Raw genomic sequence first — 18059 nt, 5'->3', positions numbered from 1 at the left:
TGTGATATAACTTGGATATTATTATTATATATAGGCAACTAGATTGCCTATATATGCCTATATGTTTGAGTTAACGAAAAGATGTTATCCTGACTGATGTATACTCTTTTGGAAAATAATTAAATAAATGTTAAATATAATTATTTTTTATTAAAATTAATAAGAGTTAAAATTTTAAAAGATAATATTATTGAGAAAAATAATCATAAAATTTAAAATAATTGTTGAGAAGAGAACTTATGTTAGAAGGAATTTTAAGAAGATTATTATTTTATATTCTTTGGGTTTTGGTTTAAGAAGTTCAAGTAAGTGTTCTTTGGTGTGTGAACACCCTAAAAATGAGACTGATGTTTCATAGATTTTATATGTGTATACATACATATATTCTGTCATTTAATTAAGCCTGCAATTTACATAATGATAGTTTTTTTATATGAATTTTAATAATGTAATTTTATTTTGAAATTGTATTTTCAAGTCAATGATATAAGTTATTTATTATAAACTTTAGAATATGATTTTTTTTTTACTTTTAAATATGCTTTTATGTTCAGCCATAAGTAATTTTTACTTAGGGACACTGTCATTATGATTAATTATGATTTTTATATCTTTGTCATAAAAGGTTAAAGGTGGCTTTTGTTATGTTATAAAAGACTAATTAAAATATTGGATTCATGAAATTTTGTTGTGTTTTACTTTCTGAAAATTCTGAGTTTTGAATAAATAAGCCACAATATTTTAATAATACTTTTAAACAGATTATAATTAAAAATATAATTTAGGAATTTTTTAATTTTATGACTAAAAAGCCACAATATTTTAATAGTACTTTACCTAAAAATCAGATTATAATTAAAAATATAAAAAAAAAACTCCTTTAAACAGAAGGAGAACATCTGGACATAAACTTGGGTTTGAAAAAGGCGATGATGGATTGTAACAGATTACTCCTCAAATACTCATGACAACAAAATCCGTGCACAATCCTCTTTCAAAGGTTTCATTATAAAATTCTTTATATGAGTTATATTAGATATTCATATATTTATGATGGGACTGAGTGCGGAGGGGGCGAATAGGTGCCTGGTCGCACCTCGCTATTAAAAAGGAGCCTAAAGACAGAGGGTGTCGGCGGCACATTGTCCTTTGGAGCAGCCCCATTGTCACGTGGAGCAGTGGCCCCGTCCGTACGATATCCATGCCCCTTTCTCAGTTTTCACCATTGGAACCACCGCGCTTCCCACGTGAAACTCCCTTCCCCACCACCACCCATCACCATACTCCTCTCTTTATTTATTTTTCCTCCAACTCAGCAATATTGGAACCACAACTTTCTCATCAGCCCCCCTTTTCCTCCAACTTGTTTTGTCAATTCCATTTTTACCATCCTTTTTCTAAATTAAATACGTGTGTACATACATACAGTACTGTTTATAATTATGATTTGATCACATCTAATAAAATGATTAATTATATTGTTTTTGAAGTCAGTAAAACGTAATGCACACGTGATGCATGCAACACGTAGATGAAGCTTTTGATTCTGCCTCTTCTTTCAAACCTATTTTCAACTTCAAATGGGAAGTTTTTATTAAGTTTCATTTGAGAGATTAATCATATGGAGAGAGAAGAAGTCGAATAAAAGACTTACTAGATTAAACTACACAACAAGTATCATTAAAAACTAAAACTCTTTCATCTCCCTTCACAAACACGCGCACATGTGTGTATCTTCTTTGTCTCTTATTAGTTTCTCTTTCTGGCCAACTTCTTTTGTTAGTTAAATTATGTTATTAATATTTATATTGTATAAAAGTACTTGTGGATTTATTTATTTTTATATTTTAATTCGGTTAGTTTTAGTTTTTATATTTTCAAAATTTAAAAATTTAGTTATTACAAAATGATAATTATTAAATTTATTAAATTAAATTATAATATTTTAAAATTTAATGCGATAAACATATTAAAATTGATCTCATATATTAGCTGAATTCATAAAATATAAATTTTGTCATATTAAAGATGGAGTCGTGCCACTCATCTCCAAATTTGTAATTAGAAAAACCATAATAAAGAACTAAAAACTAAAAAAATCATTTATTTATTTAGCGTGAAATAGAAAATACAAAGATCATATATATTAAGTTGTGACACAAAGTAAACAACTAAAAGGTGACTTATTTATTTAGTGTGAAATAGAAAATGGAAAAAGCGTGGAAGGATGAAGTGGCTAAAAGGTGAAAGGCGTGGCACGTTTTTGACTCTCAAAAGGCCAATCATCATTTTATGGCGAACCGCCTACCGCCTACCTTCTATCTCTATCCCAATCACCATCAATTTATAGCTAACCCTATACTTAGCAACTACGGTTCATTTTCATTTGCAAAAAGCCCTCCTTACTCGTCACTTCAATTTCAATCCCTTTTTCATTACCTCTCCTCTTTACTCTTTCTTATCCCTCATGTGCTCCACCATCCGTCTTAATCAAACATTGTATTACTTGTTTGGTTCAAACTACTACTTAAATTTGCTTAACCATATCTAAGCCTCCACATTTAAATTCAGGTAACATATTCTAAATAAATATAAATCTTACATTGACAAAAAGAAGCAATGGCCTTTTGTTCTTGATGTTACATCATTATCATGATTACGTTGGTTGGAACATGCAACGTGTGCAAGATCTGATCTCAAATTCCACATATACCATTGTACTAATTAATTAAAGATTGTTGAAAGAAAGAGCACTTGTGCTTAGCTGTCATTGTCCTTGGTGCAGACACTAAACTCCTAATCTTCCATCGAGGGTTTTGGCATTTCTCCAAGTGTTACTGTGGAATCATTGCTTGGGTATCTGATCACATCAGAACATATTTTATCAAAGCAATTTATTCTATTAAAAAAGATATTAAAGATTATTAAATTATATATAGACCTGCGGACTGAATCTCTTACAAACGCAATACATACAGTTTTTCTTTTCCTTTAATTTAATTTAATAATATATAGTGAATCTCTGACATACAGAGTACAGTTTTTGGATTTATTTATAAATATATTTTTCACATGAAACAGGAATTTTATTTAGCAAAGGTACAGTGAATTTCGGTGTTAACCACTACGCGTCTATGCTTCAGGATTTTGATTTTATGATGACAACCATTCATTTTATTCGTTAATGGATGGCTTTTTATTTATGTGATCATTAAAATATTTCGCAGGACTATCTGTTATATTAAATGTAAAAATTAAAATACCCCAAAAAAAAAGTAATTGAGCTGGATCCAAGTTATATTAATTTGTAAAAGGAAAAAAGAAGAAGAAGAAGAAGAAGAAGAAGGAGGAGAAGAAGAAGAAGAGAGCATCTAAATATGATAAATAGGAAAAAGTAATATAAAATTATATATTTCTCAATCATGGTGATTGAAAAGAAAAAGAGGCCAAGTGGCGAACAAAATGAGAAGAAAAACGAGCACCAGCCACATCAGATTGTTCGAATCTGGGCCAGGGTTCAGGTGGAGGCTTGATTGAAAGAATCTATCAATTCACTTATATTATTATTATTATTTTATCTACTTTTTCCTGTGCCAAAAACATCACACTGCAACACACAGGTGGAAAAGGATTTTTGGGTTCTCTTTCCTCAATATCATCATCCTTTCCCTGCACCTTATCTATATGACTAACAATAGCAAAATCATGCCATCTGATTTTAGTAAATATCATTAGGTAATTGGGCCAAAAATAAATGCTAATTGATCCCACCTTTTTTAAGGCAATGGGATTAGCAGGCTGTTTAAATTTCAAAGTTAAACGCGGATGGAATAAAAGCCTATATAATTGGGATGTTTGTCGACTTTCTTGTCATGTGGATGAACGTGATACAAAACAATGGACTGACTAACTTCTAGTGTGCAGCCATGTCTTCACTTTCAAACCAATCACTAGATTTTTAATTAATATCCACCATACTTATATAATTTCAAAACAAACATGAAAGAAATCCTTATCAAATCAAACATAACCATAACTCATCCTATAATTCATCAAATCCTAAATAATAACATATCAACTCAATGATTAAAGGAATAAAGTTTCAATCTCTTTTTTAAATAAATAATATTTTATATATTGACACTTTTTTTTAAATGGTTAAAGGAATAAAGTTAAAATATCTCAGTAAAATAAATATCTTATTTATTTTACAAAATAAAAAATAATTATATAGTACATTAATTGTAACAGCCCATTTTCAGTAAAACTGGAACCGTGATTTCGGGACCACAAATCTTAGCTCAAAAAAAATTTATTTTAATATTATTTTATGGTCTATGATAGAAATATCGTATAAAAATTTCGTTAAGAAATTTTACTATTTACATGCCTAACTTGATAAAAAGGATTAAATTGCATATAATGTGAAAATTGAATTCTAGTAGCTAAAAGTATCAAATAGCTATAGAATTTAAAATTGGAGATCCTTATATAGCAAATAGACCATTTAGAGGAGTTAGTGGATAAGTATGATTATTCATCATTGGAAATTGAAGAAAATATTAAGGTTAATTTTGGAAAGCAAATGACAAAATGATGATAAATAAATTAAATAATTATTATTATCATCTTTCATAAAAAATATGGAAACCCTAACCCTGAAAACTTGAGTTTTTAGCAAGCTTATTTTGCTCATTTGGGTAAGTATTCTTGTCCCGTTTTTAATTATTTTTATATTTTCGAGATCGTAATAGCTTAATCTAACTATCTCAGGGATTAATTTGTAAAATCCTTAAAGTAATAGGGTTTTGCTATGGATGAGTATAGTTGAATTTTGAAGTTTTATGATAAAAAATGAAAGGTTATTGTTAGATAAACAACTTTTATAAAGAGAATTTTGATGAAATTGTCAATTAGGGACGAAATTGAAAAGATGAAAATTTTATGAAAAAAATTTAAATTTTGTGAAAAACATGGGCTGCTATTGATATCTATGAAAATCGGCTAGGCTTGGATAAGGATTAAATTTTATGAATTTCATTTTTTGAGCCTAGGGACTAAATTGTAATTAATTAAAAGTTTAGGAGCAAAATAGTAATTTTTCTAAAGATATATTTTGGATTAAATTGAATATGAATTATATTAAATTGTGTTAAAATTTATTCGTATAGATCCGGATAGACCTAATACGGAGTTAGATCGAGGCAAAGAAAAAGTATCGGATTAGTAGCCTTCATATCTATATATACTTATCGAGGTAAGTTCGTGTAATTAAATTGTATATTTAAATGTTTTAAATTGAATATTGTTGTATGTGATTTGTACAAATTTCCATGTCTAATTATGATCACATATCCAATAATTATAGAGTCTCGTTTGAACCTTATAAATTCGAATGATACAAATGACATGTCATTAGGGTTCCCAATATGGTTGTAATCCTGCATGTGTTGCGGATACACCACAACTCTCTTGAGCTTCCTGATATTAGGCTTGCAAGAACTTCCCGATATAGAGCTCGTATGAGTTTCCTGTTACTTAGTTGATGGTCCTAAAACTAACTAAAAATTCAACTTGCGGATACACCACAACTCTCTTGAGCTTCCTGATATTGGGCTTGCAAGAACTTCCCGATATACAGCTCGTATGAGTTTCCTGTTACTTAGTTGATGGTCCTGAAACTAACTAAAAATTCAACTAAGGCAAGCGCACCTATCGAACAGTATTATAGTTGAGGTGAGACCAGAAATACCGTATCCACGAGGACTAAAAGTACTAGTAATTACCGTATCCACGAGGACTAAAAGTACTAGTAATTACTATCTTTTTATTATCTATCCTAAGAATTGAAGGGATGTTTTCTAAACTAAACTTAATTATCTAACTAACTAAGAACGCGACAGAGATAAAAGTTGGAAAATATTCTTTGAAAAACCTATGGAGAAGACAATACCCAATGAAGAATCCACTTAGACTTTACTTATCACTTCTGAATGAGACGATTTATTCACTTGACTTAATCCGTAGAAATCCCTGATTTATGTTAATATCTCTCTCGAGACTAAGAACAACTGACTTTAGGTTGATTAATCGAAATCTCTTTCTAATTAAAACCCCTATTGTCGCATTAACTCGATCTATGGATACCCTTATTAGATTTGACTCTAATCCGATAAATTTATGTTGTCCTATCTCTAAGATTGCATACAACTCCGCTTAATTATGAATGATCTACTCTTAAACAGGGACTTTTACTCCACTAAATAAGCACATCAAAAACCTGAATTAATATCCTGGAATATTAAAGCAAGAATTAGAACTCACAATTAAGAATAAGAACAAGTATTTATCATATAATTCAAATAGTAATAAAATCAGTCCTAGGTTTCATCTCCCTTAGGTATTTAGGGGGTTTAGCTCATAATAATGGAAAACATTTCAAAATTGGGAAAACAACAAAACATAAATAAACCCAAAGAACTTCTAAGGAAATTGAGTGGAGATCTTCAATCTTGAAGTAGATCCTGCTTCTTAGCTAATTCCGATGGTTGTCCTTAAGTATTTCCTGTCTTCTACTCTGTGTGTCCCCTCTAATCCTCTTTTAGGGTGTTTATATAGACTTTGGAATGCCCAAAATAGCCCAAAATTAGTTTTTTTCGAATAGAATTAGACTTTGGCTCGACAAGGACACGGCCGTGTGCCACGCCCGTATGAAGGTGCTCAGGCCGTGTGCAATTCTAACTTGGTTTAATGTCGACACGGCCATGACACACGGGTGTGTGTCCTGCCCATGTGTTACACACGGGCGTGTGGTTTACCCGTGTGAAAATGCCTAGGCCGTGTGAAATACTGAATTAGGCCTAATTTGTCCGTTTTTGGCCCGTTTCCTGCTCTTTTTGCTAGTCTAAGCTCTCCTGAGTATAAAACATGAAATTAAAGTATTAGGAGCATCAAATTCACTAAATCTTGTGACAAATCATCTAAAAATATGCCAAGCATGGGATAAAAATATGTATATATTGTGGTTTATCATTAGTTCACATGTGTAATATCCTGATTTTGGGCCTAGTCGGAATAGTGGTTTCGTGACCACAAAATCCGAGATATAAATAATTATTTTATGATTATTTTAAGGTCTATGATATGATTGCATGATTGCGTGAAAATTTCGTGAAGGAATTTTATGCATAAAGTGCTTAAATTGAAATTAGGGACTAAATCGAATAATTTGAAAAACTTGCATTCTAGAAAAAATTACTAGATAGATATATGAGTCTAGTTTCAGGAAAAATTTACGGAATTGGATTTCGAGTTTCGAAACTCGAGATATGATTTTTAAAGCGACTGTGATGCAGTTAGCCAGCTTGTCTGGAAATTTTAAAATGAATTGTATGAGCTGTTTAAGTAATGAATTAAGTCCGTTAACACCTCGTGTTCAACTCCGAAAACAGTCTCGGGTACGGGGCGTTACATTTAGCTGGTAAGATTTTCGGGGACGAAAATCCCTAAAGGAGGGGAGAGTTGTAATATTCTGATTTTGGGCCTAGTCGGAATAGTGATTTCGTGACCACAAAATCCGAGATAGAAATAATTATTTTATGATTATTTTATGGTCTATGATATGATTGCATGATTGTGTGAAAATTTCGTGAAGGAATTTTATGCATAAAGTGCTTAAATTGAAATTAGGGACTAAATCGAATAATTTGCAAAACTTGCATTATAGAAAAAAATTACTAGATAGATATATGAGTCTAGTTTCAGGAAAAATTTACGGAATTGGATTTCAAGTTTAGGAACTCGAGATATGATTTTTAAAGCGACTGTGATGCAGTTAACCAGCTTGTCTGGAAATTTTAAAATGAATTGTATGAGCTGTTTAAGTAATGAATTAAGTCCGTTAACACCTCGTGTTCGACTCCGGCAACGGTCTCGGGTACGGGGCGTTACAACATGAGCTTCTCGTTATATGGCTCGAAAGAGCTTCCCGTTTACATGCTTGTATAAGCATACAAGTACATGAATTAACAAATTACAGATTTGTACACTTCATGTGTACTACCCGTGTATTCAACAATATTTTAAATGGTTTAACGGATAAAGTTCTGGTATGAAACAATATGAGTTCAAAATGAACAATTACGGGTATATACTTGAATTACATGAAAATGATATTACATGATATATTAAAATATGAGATGGATGATACATGTATGAATCTTACCTAGTGATTATGTACATTCATGTTTATTGGTTATGGAAAGTGTTACATGGCTAACATGTTGAGGATATGTTATATTAGCATGCTTACCTTAAATGTGATTAAGGGTCTGTTTGTTTGCAGGAAAACATTTTCCAGAAAATGTTTTCCTGCTTTTCCAGTGTTTGACTGAAAACATTTTCCATTTGGAAAAAGTTTTCTAAGACAAGGGTAAAATCTCTTACATTTTAGGGAAAATTCTTATGGACTTCATTTTTGTAAGACATTTTCCGGTTCCTCCTTCATCCAGTTAAGTCTTTCTTCTTTTCCGTTCTTCATTCCTTTTCCTTCTTCCTTTCTTCATCTTCTAGTCGGTCGCATATCTTCTCATCTCAGGCTACTGTTTTGTTTCTTCTCTTTCTCTTTTTCTCTCTTTCTCAAGCAAATCTCATTCCTTTTCATTGAGTTTTGGCTTAAGGTATGGCAAAAAGTTTTTTTTTTCTTTTTGTTCTTTACTTGTCCACATTTTAACCGATTTTAAGCCTAAAAATTTTATGCCTTTCTTTGTTTCTTTAGCTAGGCAAGAAACTTGAATGATTTTGGGATTGCCGAGCTCAAATTTTTAGAAAAGAGAAATACCGGAAACAAGCTTGAAATTGAAACCGATTGGTTTCAAAAATCTCAAATTTTTATTCTTTTCGTTGTTGATCTCTTTTCAGACTCATCTTCTTGTTGCGGTTCCTCAAGATTCCGTTGTTGTTTCAGGTAATTCCTCTATTTTCGAATTAAATTTGTGTTAGATTTTTCTACTATTGATTCGATGAATTTTTAGTCAAAATGGAGTTGAAATTGATTGAAACTATTTCTAATAGATGATAACCAAAAAAAAAGGACTTCTTTTTTTTGTTGTTTGAACCTGGTACTTTCAATTTATTAAATGGATGATGGATGTATGTATATAAACCAAAGCTCTAGTTTGATTGAAGGATAAAAGCAAGATTTTAATTACTGGATATTCTTGTGGATGGAGTTAATCACGTGCTTGTGATCTGTTTTTATGTGGGATAAAAGCAAGATTTTAATTCATGTTTCTGTGGGATTTGAACATATTTTTTATGAATACTTGTGATATGTTTTGTAATTGCCTTCGTATATCAAACCTAAAATATTTTGCTCACAGTAATGTAGACTAAATCATAGAGAAGATTAAATATTTTGCTCACATATCTGATAAACTAGCAGTTAGAATTGGAGTTTCTTCCATGTTGGATTACCTATTTCGAAACCATTGATTACCCCATAATCACATTGACATTCTAAAATAGAATTTATTCCATCTATTGTAATAAATAAGACATGATAATCTCTTAATCCAAGTTTAAAAGAAATAAACAGAATTTGTTCCATCTATTGGGAATACTAGAATCCTCTTTTTGTTCATTACTCTTTTGTTGTTTTCTCTTCTGAGTAGCCATGGCAGCTCGTAGAATCTCTTCATTACTTACTCGTTCACTCTCTGTTTCTTCATCATCTGTTTCTACTTCTTTGTTTTCATCTCTAGGTGCCTAAACATCCCTTTTCTCTTGGTTTTTGATTTAACATAGTAGTTTTCTGTTTGGTTGCTGAAAAACTGAAAGAAAATAAGGAAACTGTTGGTCTTTGTTCTTTTTGAAAGGTTCAAGCTTTGTGCTTTGAAGCTTTTGTTTGACTGTTTTCATATATTTTTATTTCTGGTCAGTTTTCTTACCATCTACAATTTAGTTTTTGGTCATGAAAATGTAATATGGTGCCACGTTTTGTTTGTAAATGTGCTTGATTCTTGTGCTTGTTGTTTTTGTAAATGATGCATCTTTTCAGTTTTCCTCAGAACATGAGCTGCCAATATCAGAAACCATGGCCCTTATTGCTTCGAACAATCTTTCACTTGTCTCGTAATTTTTGTCTCTGTAGTCTAACAAAAGGGATTAGCTTATCCTGTACATGGAATTAGCAGCCAGTACCTTGATAGGCCACTTTGAAAGGATTGTTTTTGAAACAGCAGCATACATTAGTCAGATAGATTTTTGTTTTTGAATATGTAAGCTATTCTATGGAACTCTTTAGTAGAAATGAATATTGAATTGAATGAATATTGAAATTGTATGTATGCCAAATAAAACAAAAATTATTAATAGTAAGTATGTATGCCAAATATAAGTATACCATGTTAATTTATTAAATTATCAAAAAGAAGAAGCTATACTTTATTCTTATTACATGAAAATTCAAAGCAAAAACTATTAATTATTATTAAATGATGTTTAAAAGATACTTTTAGAAACACTTTTTATTTTGGTAGGATTACAAATATTGCTTTTATTAGTTGGAGGGTCATGATTATGCAGATAATCAACTCCTTGAAATAATATATAAAGAATGTTGAAGGGTTTATTTTAATTGCATGTTCAGGTATAATAAGATCCAAAATATTATGATTATTTGTTCAATCATAAAAAAGTGATGGTATATGATTTCTTTTTTTTTTAAAGAAAAGAACAGATGATGCATGAACATCTCCCTCTATGATTAAAACTTTGGCAGCCAAAAGGAAATGCTCAATTTGTGTATATATAGAAAATAATTAAAAATATAGAGTGACAAAAATGAATATTAATAAAAAAAGTCCACTAAAAGCAATGTATTATATAAAATGTTATTGCATTAATTGAACATAAAGATGATTACTTTAAGTAATAGTAAATGGTTTTTGTAGCAAATTGCACTTACCACACTCTTTCAAAGTTAGTTAACGTATCGTTATGATACTAATAAATTATACTAGATACAATAGTTGACCACTATATTAATAATATGATTGTTTATGTTTCCATAGGGTGTTTATTAAAAAATCCATAGTATTTTACTTACTATTAAACAATGCCTTATAATATATATTTCAATCTAAATCATTAATCCTTACATTAAATATAATATCACTGCTATAAATGAATCAATAAATCTTGAAAAAAGACAAAATAATAATAATAAAAGGAAACAAAAAGGGAAGTGCATAGAAAACATGTTGAACTTTCCCGGTCAGTGCAAATACTTATATCGTTGTTTTATTAAAAATTATAAATAAATATCAGATATCTTCATGAGCTACTAGTGTATCAGATATCAGTTTTCATATATGTATGTATGCACTTTAGTCATGGCAACTTTATTCTTATATGTGGCATTATTTTGTGTAGATGGATCATAGTCAATATCAAAATGCAATTGTTGGAGCCGTGGCTTCAGTTTTAGCTTTTGGGGCTCTTTGGATTAAAAAGTTAAAAACTAGGAAGGAAATTGCTTCTCACCCTCGTGTGAATCGAGATATGAAAGAGAAAATTACATTAATAGTATTTTATATAGTGGTGACCAACATTGTATTAGCGTGATAAAGATGAGACCGATTGCCTTTTTTTAGTTTGTGTGATATTCTTAGTAGGAATAGTTTGTTACAATCAACTAAATCTGTGAATATTAGGGAGCAAGTAGTTATATTTTTACATATAATTGGTCATAATGTAAGGTTTCAAATGATTGGATCTAAATATTATAGATCAACTAAGACAATTCACCGTTACTTTAGGGTTGTACTGAGAGTAATTTTGAAATTATATAAACTAGGTATTAGGTTACCTGATGAGTCAACTCCTAGTGAAATCAGAAACAATCAAATGTTTTATCCTTATTTTAAAGATTGTATTGGAGCATTAGATGGAACTCATGTTCATGCATCCGTTCCACTTAGCATTCAAGGAAGATCTCGTAGCCGTAAAGGGGGGATGACACAAAATGTATTGGCTGCCATTACATTTGATTTGAAATTTTCTTATGTTCTATCTAGTTAGGAAGGTAGTGCACATGATTCTCGTATTTTAAGTGATGCACTTTCACGCCCAAGAGGATTAAGAATTCCGGAAGGTAATAATTATCATTAAATACCAAATAGTTCTAGTAAGCTCATAATTTATTAGTATTAACTATTTTTTGTAAAATTATAGGTAAATATTATCTTGCTGGTGCTGGATATGGCATCCAAAATGGATATATTACCCTATATCGTGGTGTCCGATATCATTTAAAAGAGTTTAGTGCTCAGAGGCCTGAAAATGCAAAGGAACTCTTTAATCTTCGACATTCATCATTGGGAATCACTATTGAACGTGTTTTGGGGATTTTGAAGAAACAGTTTCGTGTATTAGATACTGAACCATTTTGGAATTTTCAAACTCAAGTAGATATAGTTTTGGCTTGTTGTATCATTCATAATTATATGAGTTAATCCTAGTGATTTACTTAATCAAGGATTATACGAGGAGCCTGAGTCTGATTTGATAATACCAACTGTAATGGCCTAAATCCAAGGTTATTGGAACAGTGGTTTCGTAATCATAAATCCAATTTAAAGAGAAATTATTTTAAAAATTATTGCATGAATATTAATATAATAGAAAAATCGTATGAAAATATCGATAGAAAAATTTTACCGATTTAATGGTTAGTTAGAAAAAGAAATTATTAAAGAAATTAGGTAAAAATAAGGTATCGAGATCTCGATCTCATAAAACCGAGTCGAAAATATTTTTATAAATATTTATGAAATGTTAGTGATGTGGTATTAAAATTTCGTTAGAAAATTTTAATGTTTGGGTAGTCAATTAAATGAAAAGGACTAAATTGGAAAAGGTGTAAAAGTTGCTAGAATGATTAAATAGCTTAAGTGTCTAATGATAAAGGATTTAAAAGGCAATTAGACCCAAAATTTATTTGGGCTAGACGGCAAGGGCAAGAAATCAGCAGGAAAATTGATGATTTAAGGGCAAAATTGGAATATTGCATAATTAACTGAATAAAGATAGGACTAAATAGAAAATATCTAGATTTCTCTTCATTTTTCTTCATTCTCATCAGCCAAAACGCCATAGGAGGGGTTCTTTAAGCTAGATTCCATAATTTTTGCTCCAAGTGAGTTAATCCTTTCATTTTTCTTATAATTTTTGTGTTTTTAAGACTTTTACAACTAGGTCCTACTATTAAATTAATTTGTAAACTTCGGTAATGCCTCGTACCCTATTCCGGCAATGAATACGGGTAAGGGGTGTTACACCAACTCTTACGGAGCTATAAGAAAGAGAAAAAGCAAGAGAATGGTCTGCTAAAAGAGACAAAATTGCACAAACTATGTGGACTGATTATATGGCTAAAAATTTTAGGTAGGTTTAGGGTTTAGGCTTAGGGTTATTGTTTTTATGTTATGTATGTTTTAGGATTAAAATTGTGTTTGTTTTTTTTTTGTTAATGTTGGTTGCATAATGATATTGAAATTCTAGTTTGTTGGATTTTGAAATTATTATGTCTTGAATTTGTTGGATATTGAATTTGTTATGTTTTAAGCTTGTTGGATATTGCAATGATTGACAATGGCAATTATTAAATGTAGAATGGGTAAGGGCAACAAAGAAGGGACCTCTAAGCAATTCAGGTGGACAAAGCCGATAGAACATCTTTTTCCTTGAAATTCTAGTAGAGGTGGCCCAAAAAGTAAATAAGCCTTCTAACACTTTCAAAGCAGTTTCTATTAATCAAGTTGTCGAAGCTATTTCTGAAAGATTTCAAGTCCAATGCGATGCGAAGCATGTAGAAAATCATTTGAGGACTATAAAAAACCAGTGGCAGATTATATGCACAATTCGGGGTGAAAGTGGTTCTGGATGGGATGGTAACATGAAAATAATCACATGTGATAGAGCGACATATGATGCAGCAGTGATGGTAACATATTTATATATATTTTTAAGTATATTTTAATTTTTTTTACTTGTTATTCTAATTGTGTATAACATCACAAGGAGTATGAACCATTTTTGAATAAAGCATTGATCATTGTGATGAAATGGCTTTTATGACAGCCCTAATTAGACCCTAGTCGGAATGTGGTTTCGGGACCACAAAACCGAGTCACAAAAATTTATATTTATTTTAATTGCATATATTTATGTGTGATAGTGTATGTGTGAAAAAAAATTATTAATTAAATGTTTAAAAATTAGTCTTAGTAATGTGAATTTTCTTGAAAGGACTTAGTTGAGAAACTTAGAAAAGATGATATGTAAATTGTAAGGATCAAATAATAACAAGGTGAGAAAGCATGGATTTGCATGTCAAAATACCCTTAATGCATGAAGTGGCCGGCCATGTGATGATGTTCCTCCACTAAGTCCAATTAAATATATATTATAATGGTAAATGACAAAATAATCTAAATAGAAAAATAGATTAATGAGAAAAAGATGAATAAAAGAAGAAATGGAAGGAGAGAGAAGTGTTCGTCTTCTTCTTGCAAAGCCGAACCTAAGTGAAGAAAGAAAGAAAAATTGTTAAAAGCATTCGGTCAATTCAAGGGTTAATCAAGGTAAGATTTCATGTTTTTTTTCATTAAATTTTATGAAATTTAGTTAGTAGACAAATCTATATTATAACCCATAGGTAGATTTTTCTATTTGGTGACAAAATGTGCATTCGGTTGTGATGTTTAGATGTTATGAGGATAGTGTTTGATGTTTTGGATGGAATATTAGAAATATGAAGAATGAACTAGTTAATATATATATATGAACATTGGTATGAACTTATGAATAGATGTGGAGTTTTTTTTTTTTTAGTTAGAAACATTCGGTCAAATTGTTATGTGGAGGAACTAAGTGTTTAAATGAAATAAAAATGATATTACATTTGAAACTGTATATTCAGCCTTATAATTAAGTATATAGGTGATGTTTAATTTAATCTTGCACATCCGGCTATATAGGTATACACATTTGTGATATTATCTTTGATTGTATATAATCGACTAAATGAGTGATGTTGGCTTATAAGTTGAGGTTGATTCATGATTATATATATATATTTGAATGTAAACATATTTGAGATAATATTATGTTTGGAAGTGATGATGCATCCGGCCTTGAGGTAATAGATGAATATTTGTTGAAGTTTTAATGTCTTGAACAATTACGGTTGTAAAATGTAATGAAAATTATTAGACTATATATGTGAGTAATTAGCAAGGGTGGTTGCCGTATATACAAATATATATATGTGAGTGCAATCAATACCTCGTCACTCTCATGCATACAATAGCTATGAGCTGCTGTAAGCGCTGTTGCACGAATATAGCCCTGGTTGTTCTTATATATGCATGTATAATTAAAATATTGATTGGATTATTGATAGTAATGTGATATTATGTGGTTATTAGCCGAATAACTCAAAAGCATAAGGTAGAAAGATCAAATTTTACCATGTGTTCCTTATGATATAAAATCATTAAAATTTGGATACAAATAACTGGCAAGGCGGTTAAACTAGTTAATTTATTTGATCAAGCTTAAGAACTTAAAGGAGGGGAATCAAGCAAGGGCAAAGCGAGGAGCATCGAGTAGCCGATTTGGAACCGTTTTATCCAACACAAGGTAAGTCCATAAGCATTTCTAAGGTTGATTAATTTATACATAAATGACTCTAGCGTATCATGAGAGAATTTCTTTTGTTAGGTATTCTTTTAGAGTGATATACATATTTATAATTGTGGCCGTATATGCCAATTGAATTAAGTAAATTGACTTATTATAATGGGTCAACATTGGCACTAAGTGTGCGAATTTGAATGGCACTATGTATGCGGAATTGAATGGCACTATGTGTGCTGATTTGGATGTCAATACATGAGTGAATCTTCAAGGCATTATGTGTGCAGTGTAGCATGGCACTATGTGTGTGAATTTGTTTAGCACTATGTGTGCGAAATCGGTTGATGATATAAGAAGTATAGGGAAATAATAAAGTGCTAGAGCTATTACCTGAAATATCAAAGCTGAGACATGAAACGTATATGCATGGATACATCTAGTTCATCATTGTTTCATACTTTAAAAAAAAAAAGATTTAAACCATTTGGTTGTTTGATAGTCAATCAGATAGCAATATTTGGCTTGTGGTTGGATCGATAATCTAGTTAATTGTAGCATAGATCGGTATGGCTGAAATAGTTGATCTTACATTATTTCTCTTATGATCTCATGTTAATGGTCTGTATTATATTGCTTATGACTTACTGAGTTGAATACTCATTTGGTGTGTTTGCTTGTCTCCTATTTAGATTTCCTTGACCCATTTTGCGTGCTTGGAATCATCGTCGAAGTCATCACACCAGCTTGCAACATTTTGGTACCCTCTTCTTAGTTGATCTAAATGAACATTTCAGCATGTATAGGCTAATATGTATTTTGTTTGAACTTTGATATGTATACTTCCAGCCATGTGAATATGGCTTAAATACTAAGTTTGAATTTGGTTATGTTTAATCATGGTATAAATCATCTTGGTTATAATGTGTAATGCTATTAATGAATTATATATATATCTATACATATGTTTGAGTGTTGAAAATGCTAAGAAATATTGATTATGTGTTTTTGGGGTAGTTCGATTATGACACATTTATATAGGTGATTAATTGAAATTTGGCTATTGTATATGATCTTAGTATTTAAATTGAGATAGCGTAATGGGTCGTCTGGTTATGTCTGAACATAACATAAAATCGTATGATATGGTTGTTATATGATGTAAACTTATGTAATGGTTTTGATTGAACTTGATAATGATTAATTATGTGTTCTGGCTATGTATGAATAAGGATCGTATATGGTAGTATAATGAATTATGCATTATTAAAGATGAACTTAACGGAATGAAGATGATAGAAGAAGATGCATGAAAATTTTACGAATAAGTATTTGGTTCGGTAATATCTCGTAACCCATTCCAGCGATGGAAACGGGTTAGGGGTATTACAGCTTTGGTTGTTGGCAAAGATATGGCAACAGGGAGTTTTTCCAGAACATTTGCTGACATAGATTTGGATGATGGTAACCAAGATTCAGTGTCTATAGATTACGAAAATGAAGAGACTGAAGAGGTAAGAATAAAAGTATCTTCATCTGGTACATGCAAACGTAAAAGAAAAAATGTTCAAGAAAAAAATTGTGGGTGAACAACTTGGCAAAATTGCTAATGCTTCGGAACAATTTACTATGGATAAGACACCACATCTTTACGAAAAAATGATGTCAGTAGAGGTAGAAGGATTTGATGATGACTTCTTGTGTTCTGTGTTTGATTATCTAGTGAGTCATGAATCCGAGGGCAAAGCTTTTTTAGTTAAAAGTAAGAAACATAGAAAAATTTGGCTTCAAAAATTTTCTCAAGGTTGAAGATATTGATACTTTTAATGTAGTGTAATATTATAGTTATACACTTGGACAATGTTGTTGTTATCATGTGGTGTACTACTAATTATGCATTTGGATAATATTATTAATTTCTACTATTAATTGTGGTTTGGAAGCTAATTTATAATTATTCAATCCTTTTTTTTATTTTTTTATAACACAATTACAAATAATTTATTTGACTTTGGTTGTTTTCAACTTATAACTGTTAATATTCTAGTTTAATAATTGAGTATTATTATATATTTAATTTGATTTATTTATTTATAAATAAATCATTGCAATATATGTAAAAATAATTTAAAATATAAATTTATTAATATATATAATAAACTCAACTAAACATTGAAAAGATAATAAATTCTTAAATATATATTTGTTTAATTTAAAACAGCTTTTCTGGAAAATATTTTCAGGAAATCTGCCAAACAACAGAAAACATTTTACACAGATTTATCCAAAAACTAGAAAAATAAATCATTTCCAGAAAAGTAAATCATTTTCCAGAAATCATTTTCCGAAAAATATTTTAC

At 30.3% G+C, this 18059-nt stretch overlaps 1 long non-coding RNA gene across 2 annotated transcripts; it reads left to right on the top strand.

The window, feature by feature from the left end:
• The first annotated feature begins 8311 nt into the window (after window positions 1-8311).
• LOC107958557 (uncharacterized) lies at window positions 8312-16938 on the top strand. Of its 2 annotated transcripts, XR_005927045.1 has the most exons (5): window positions 8312-8678; window positions 8920-8965; window positions 13674-14005; window positions 15620-15705; window positions 16392-16938. It is a non-coding gene; the product is annotated as an uncharacterized lncRNA (long non-coding RNA). The 2 variants fall into 2 exon arrangements; XR_005927046.1 differs by lacking the exons at window positions 13674-14005; window positions 15620-15705; window positions 16392-16938 and adding an exon at window positions 10058-11425.
• The last annotated feature ends 1121 nt before the right edge of the window (window positions 16939-18059 follow it).

Source organism: Gossypium hirsutum, chromosome A05 (assembly GCF_007990345.1).
Source record: "Gossypium hirsutum isolate 1008001.06 chromosome A05, Gossypium_hirsutum_v2.1, whole genome shotgun sequence".
In the NCBI taxonomy this organism is placed as follows: Eukaryota; Viridiplantae; Streptophyta; class Magnoliopsida; order Malvales; family Malvaceae; genus Gossypium; species Gossypium hirsutum.
This window is presented reverse-complemented; position numbering and strand designations above follow the sequence as displayed.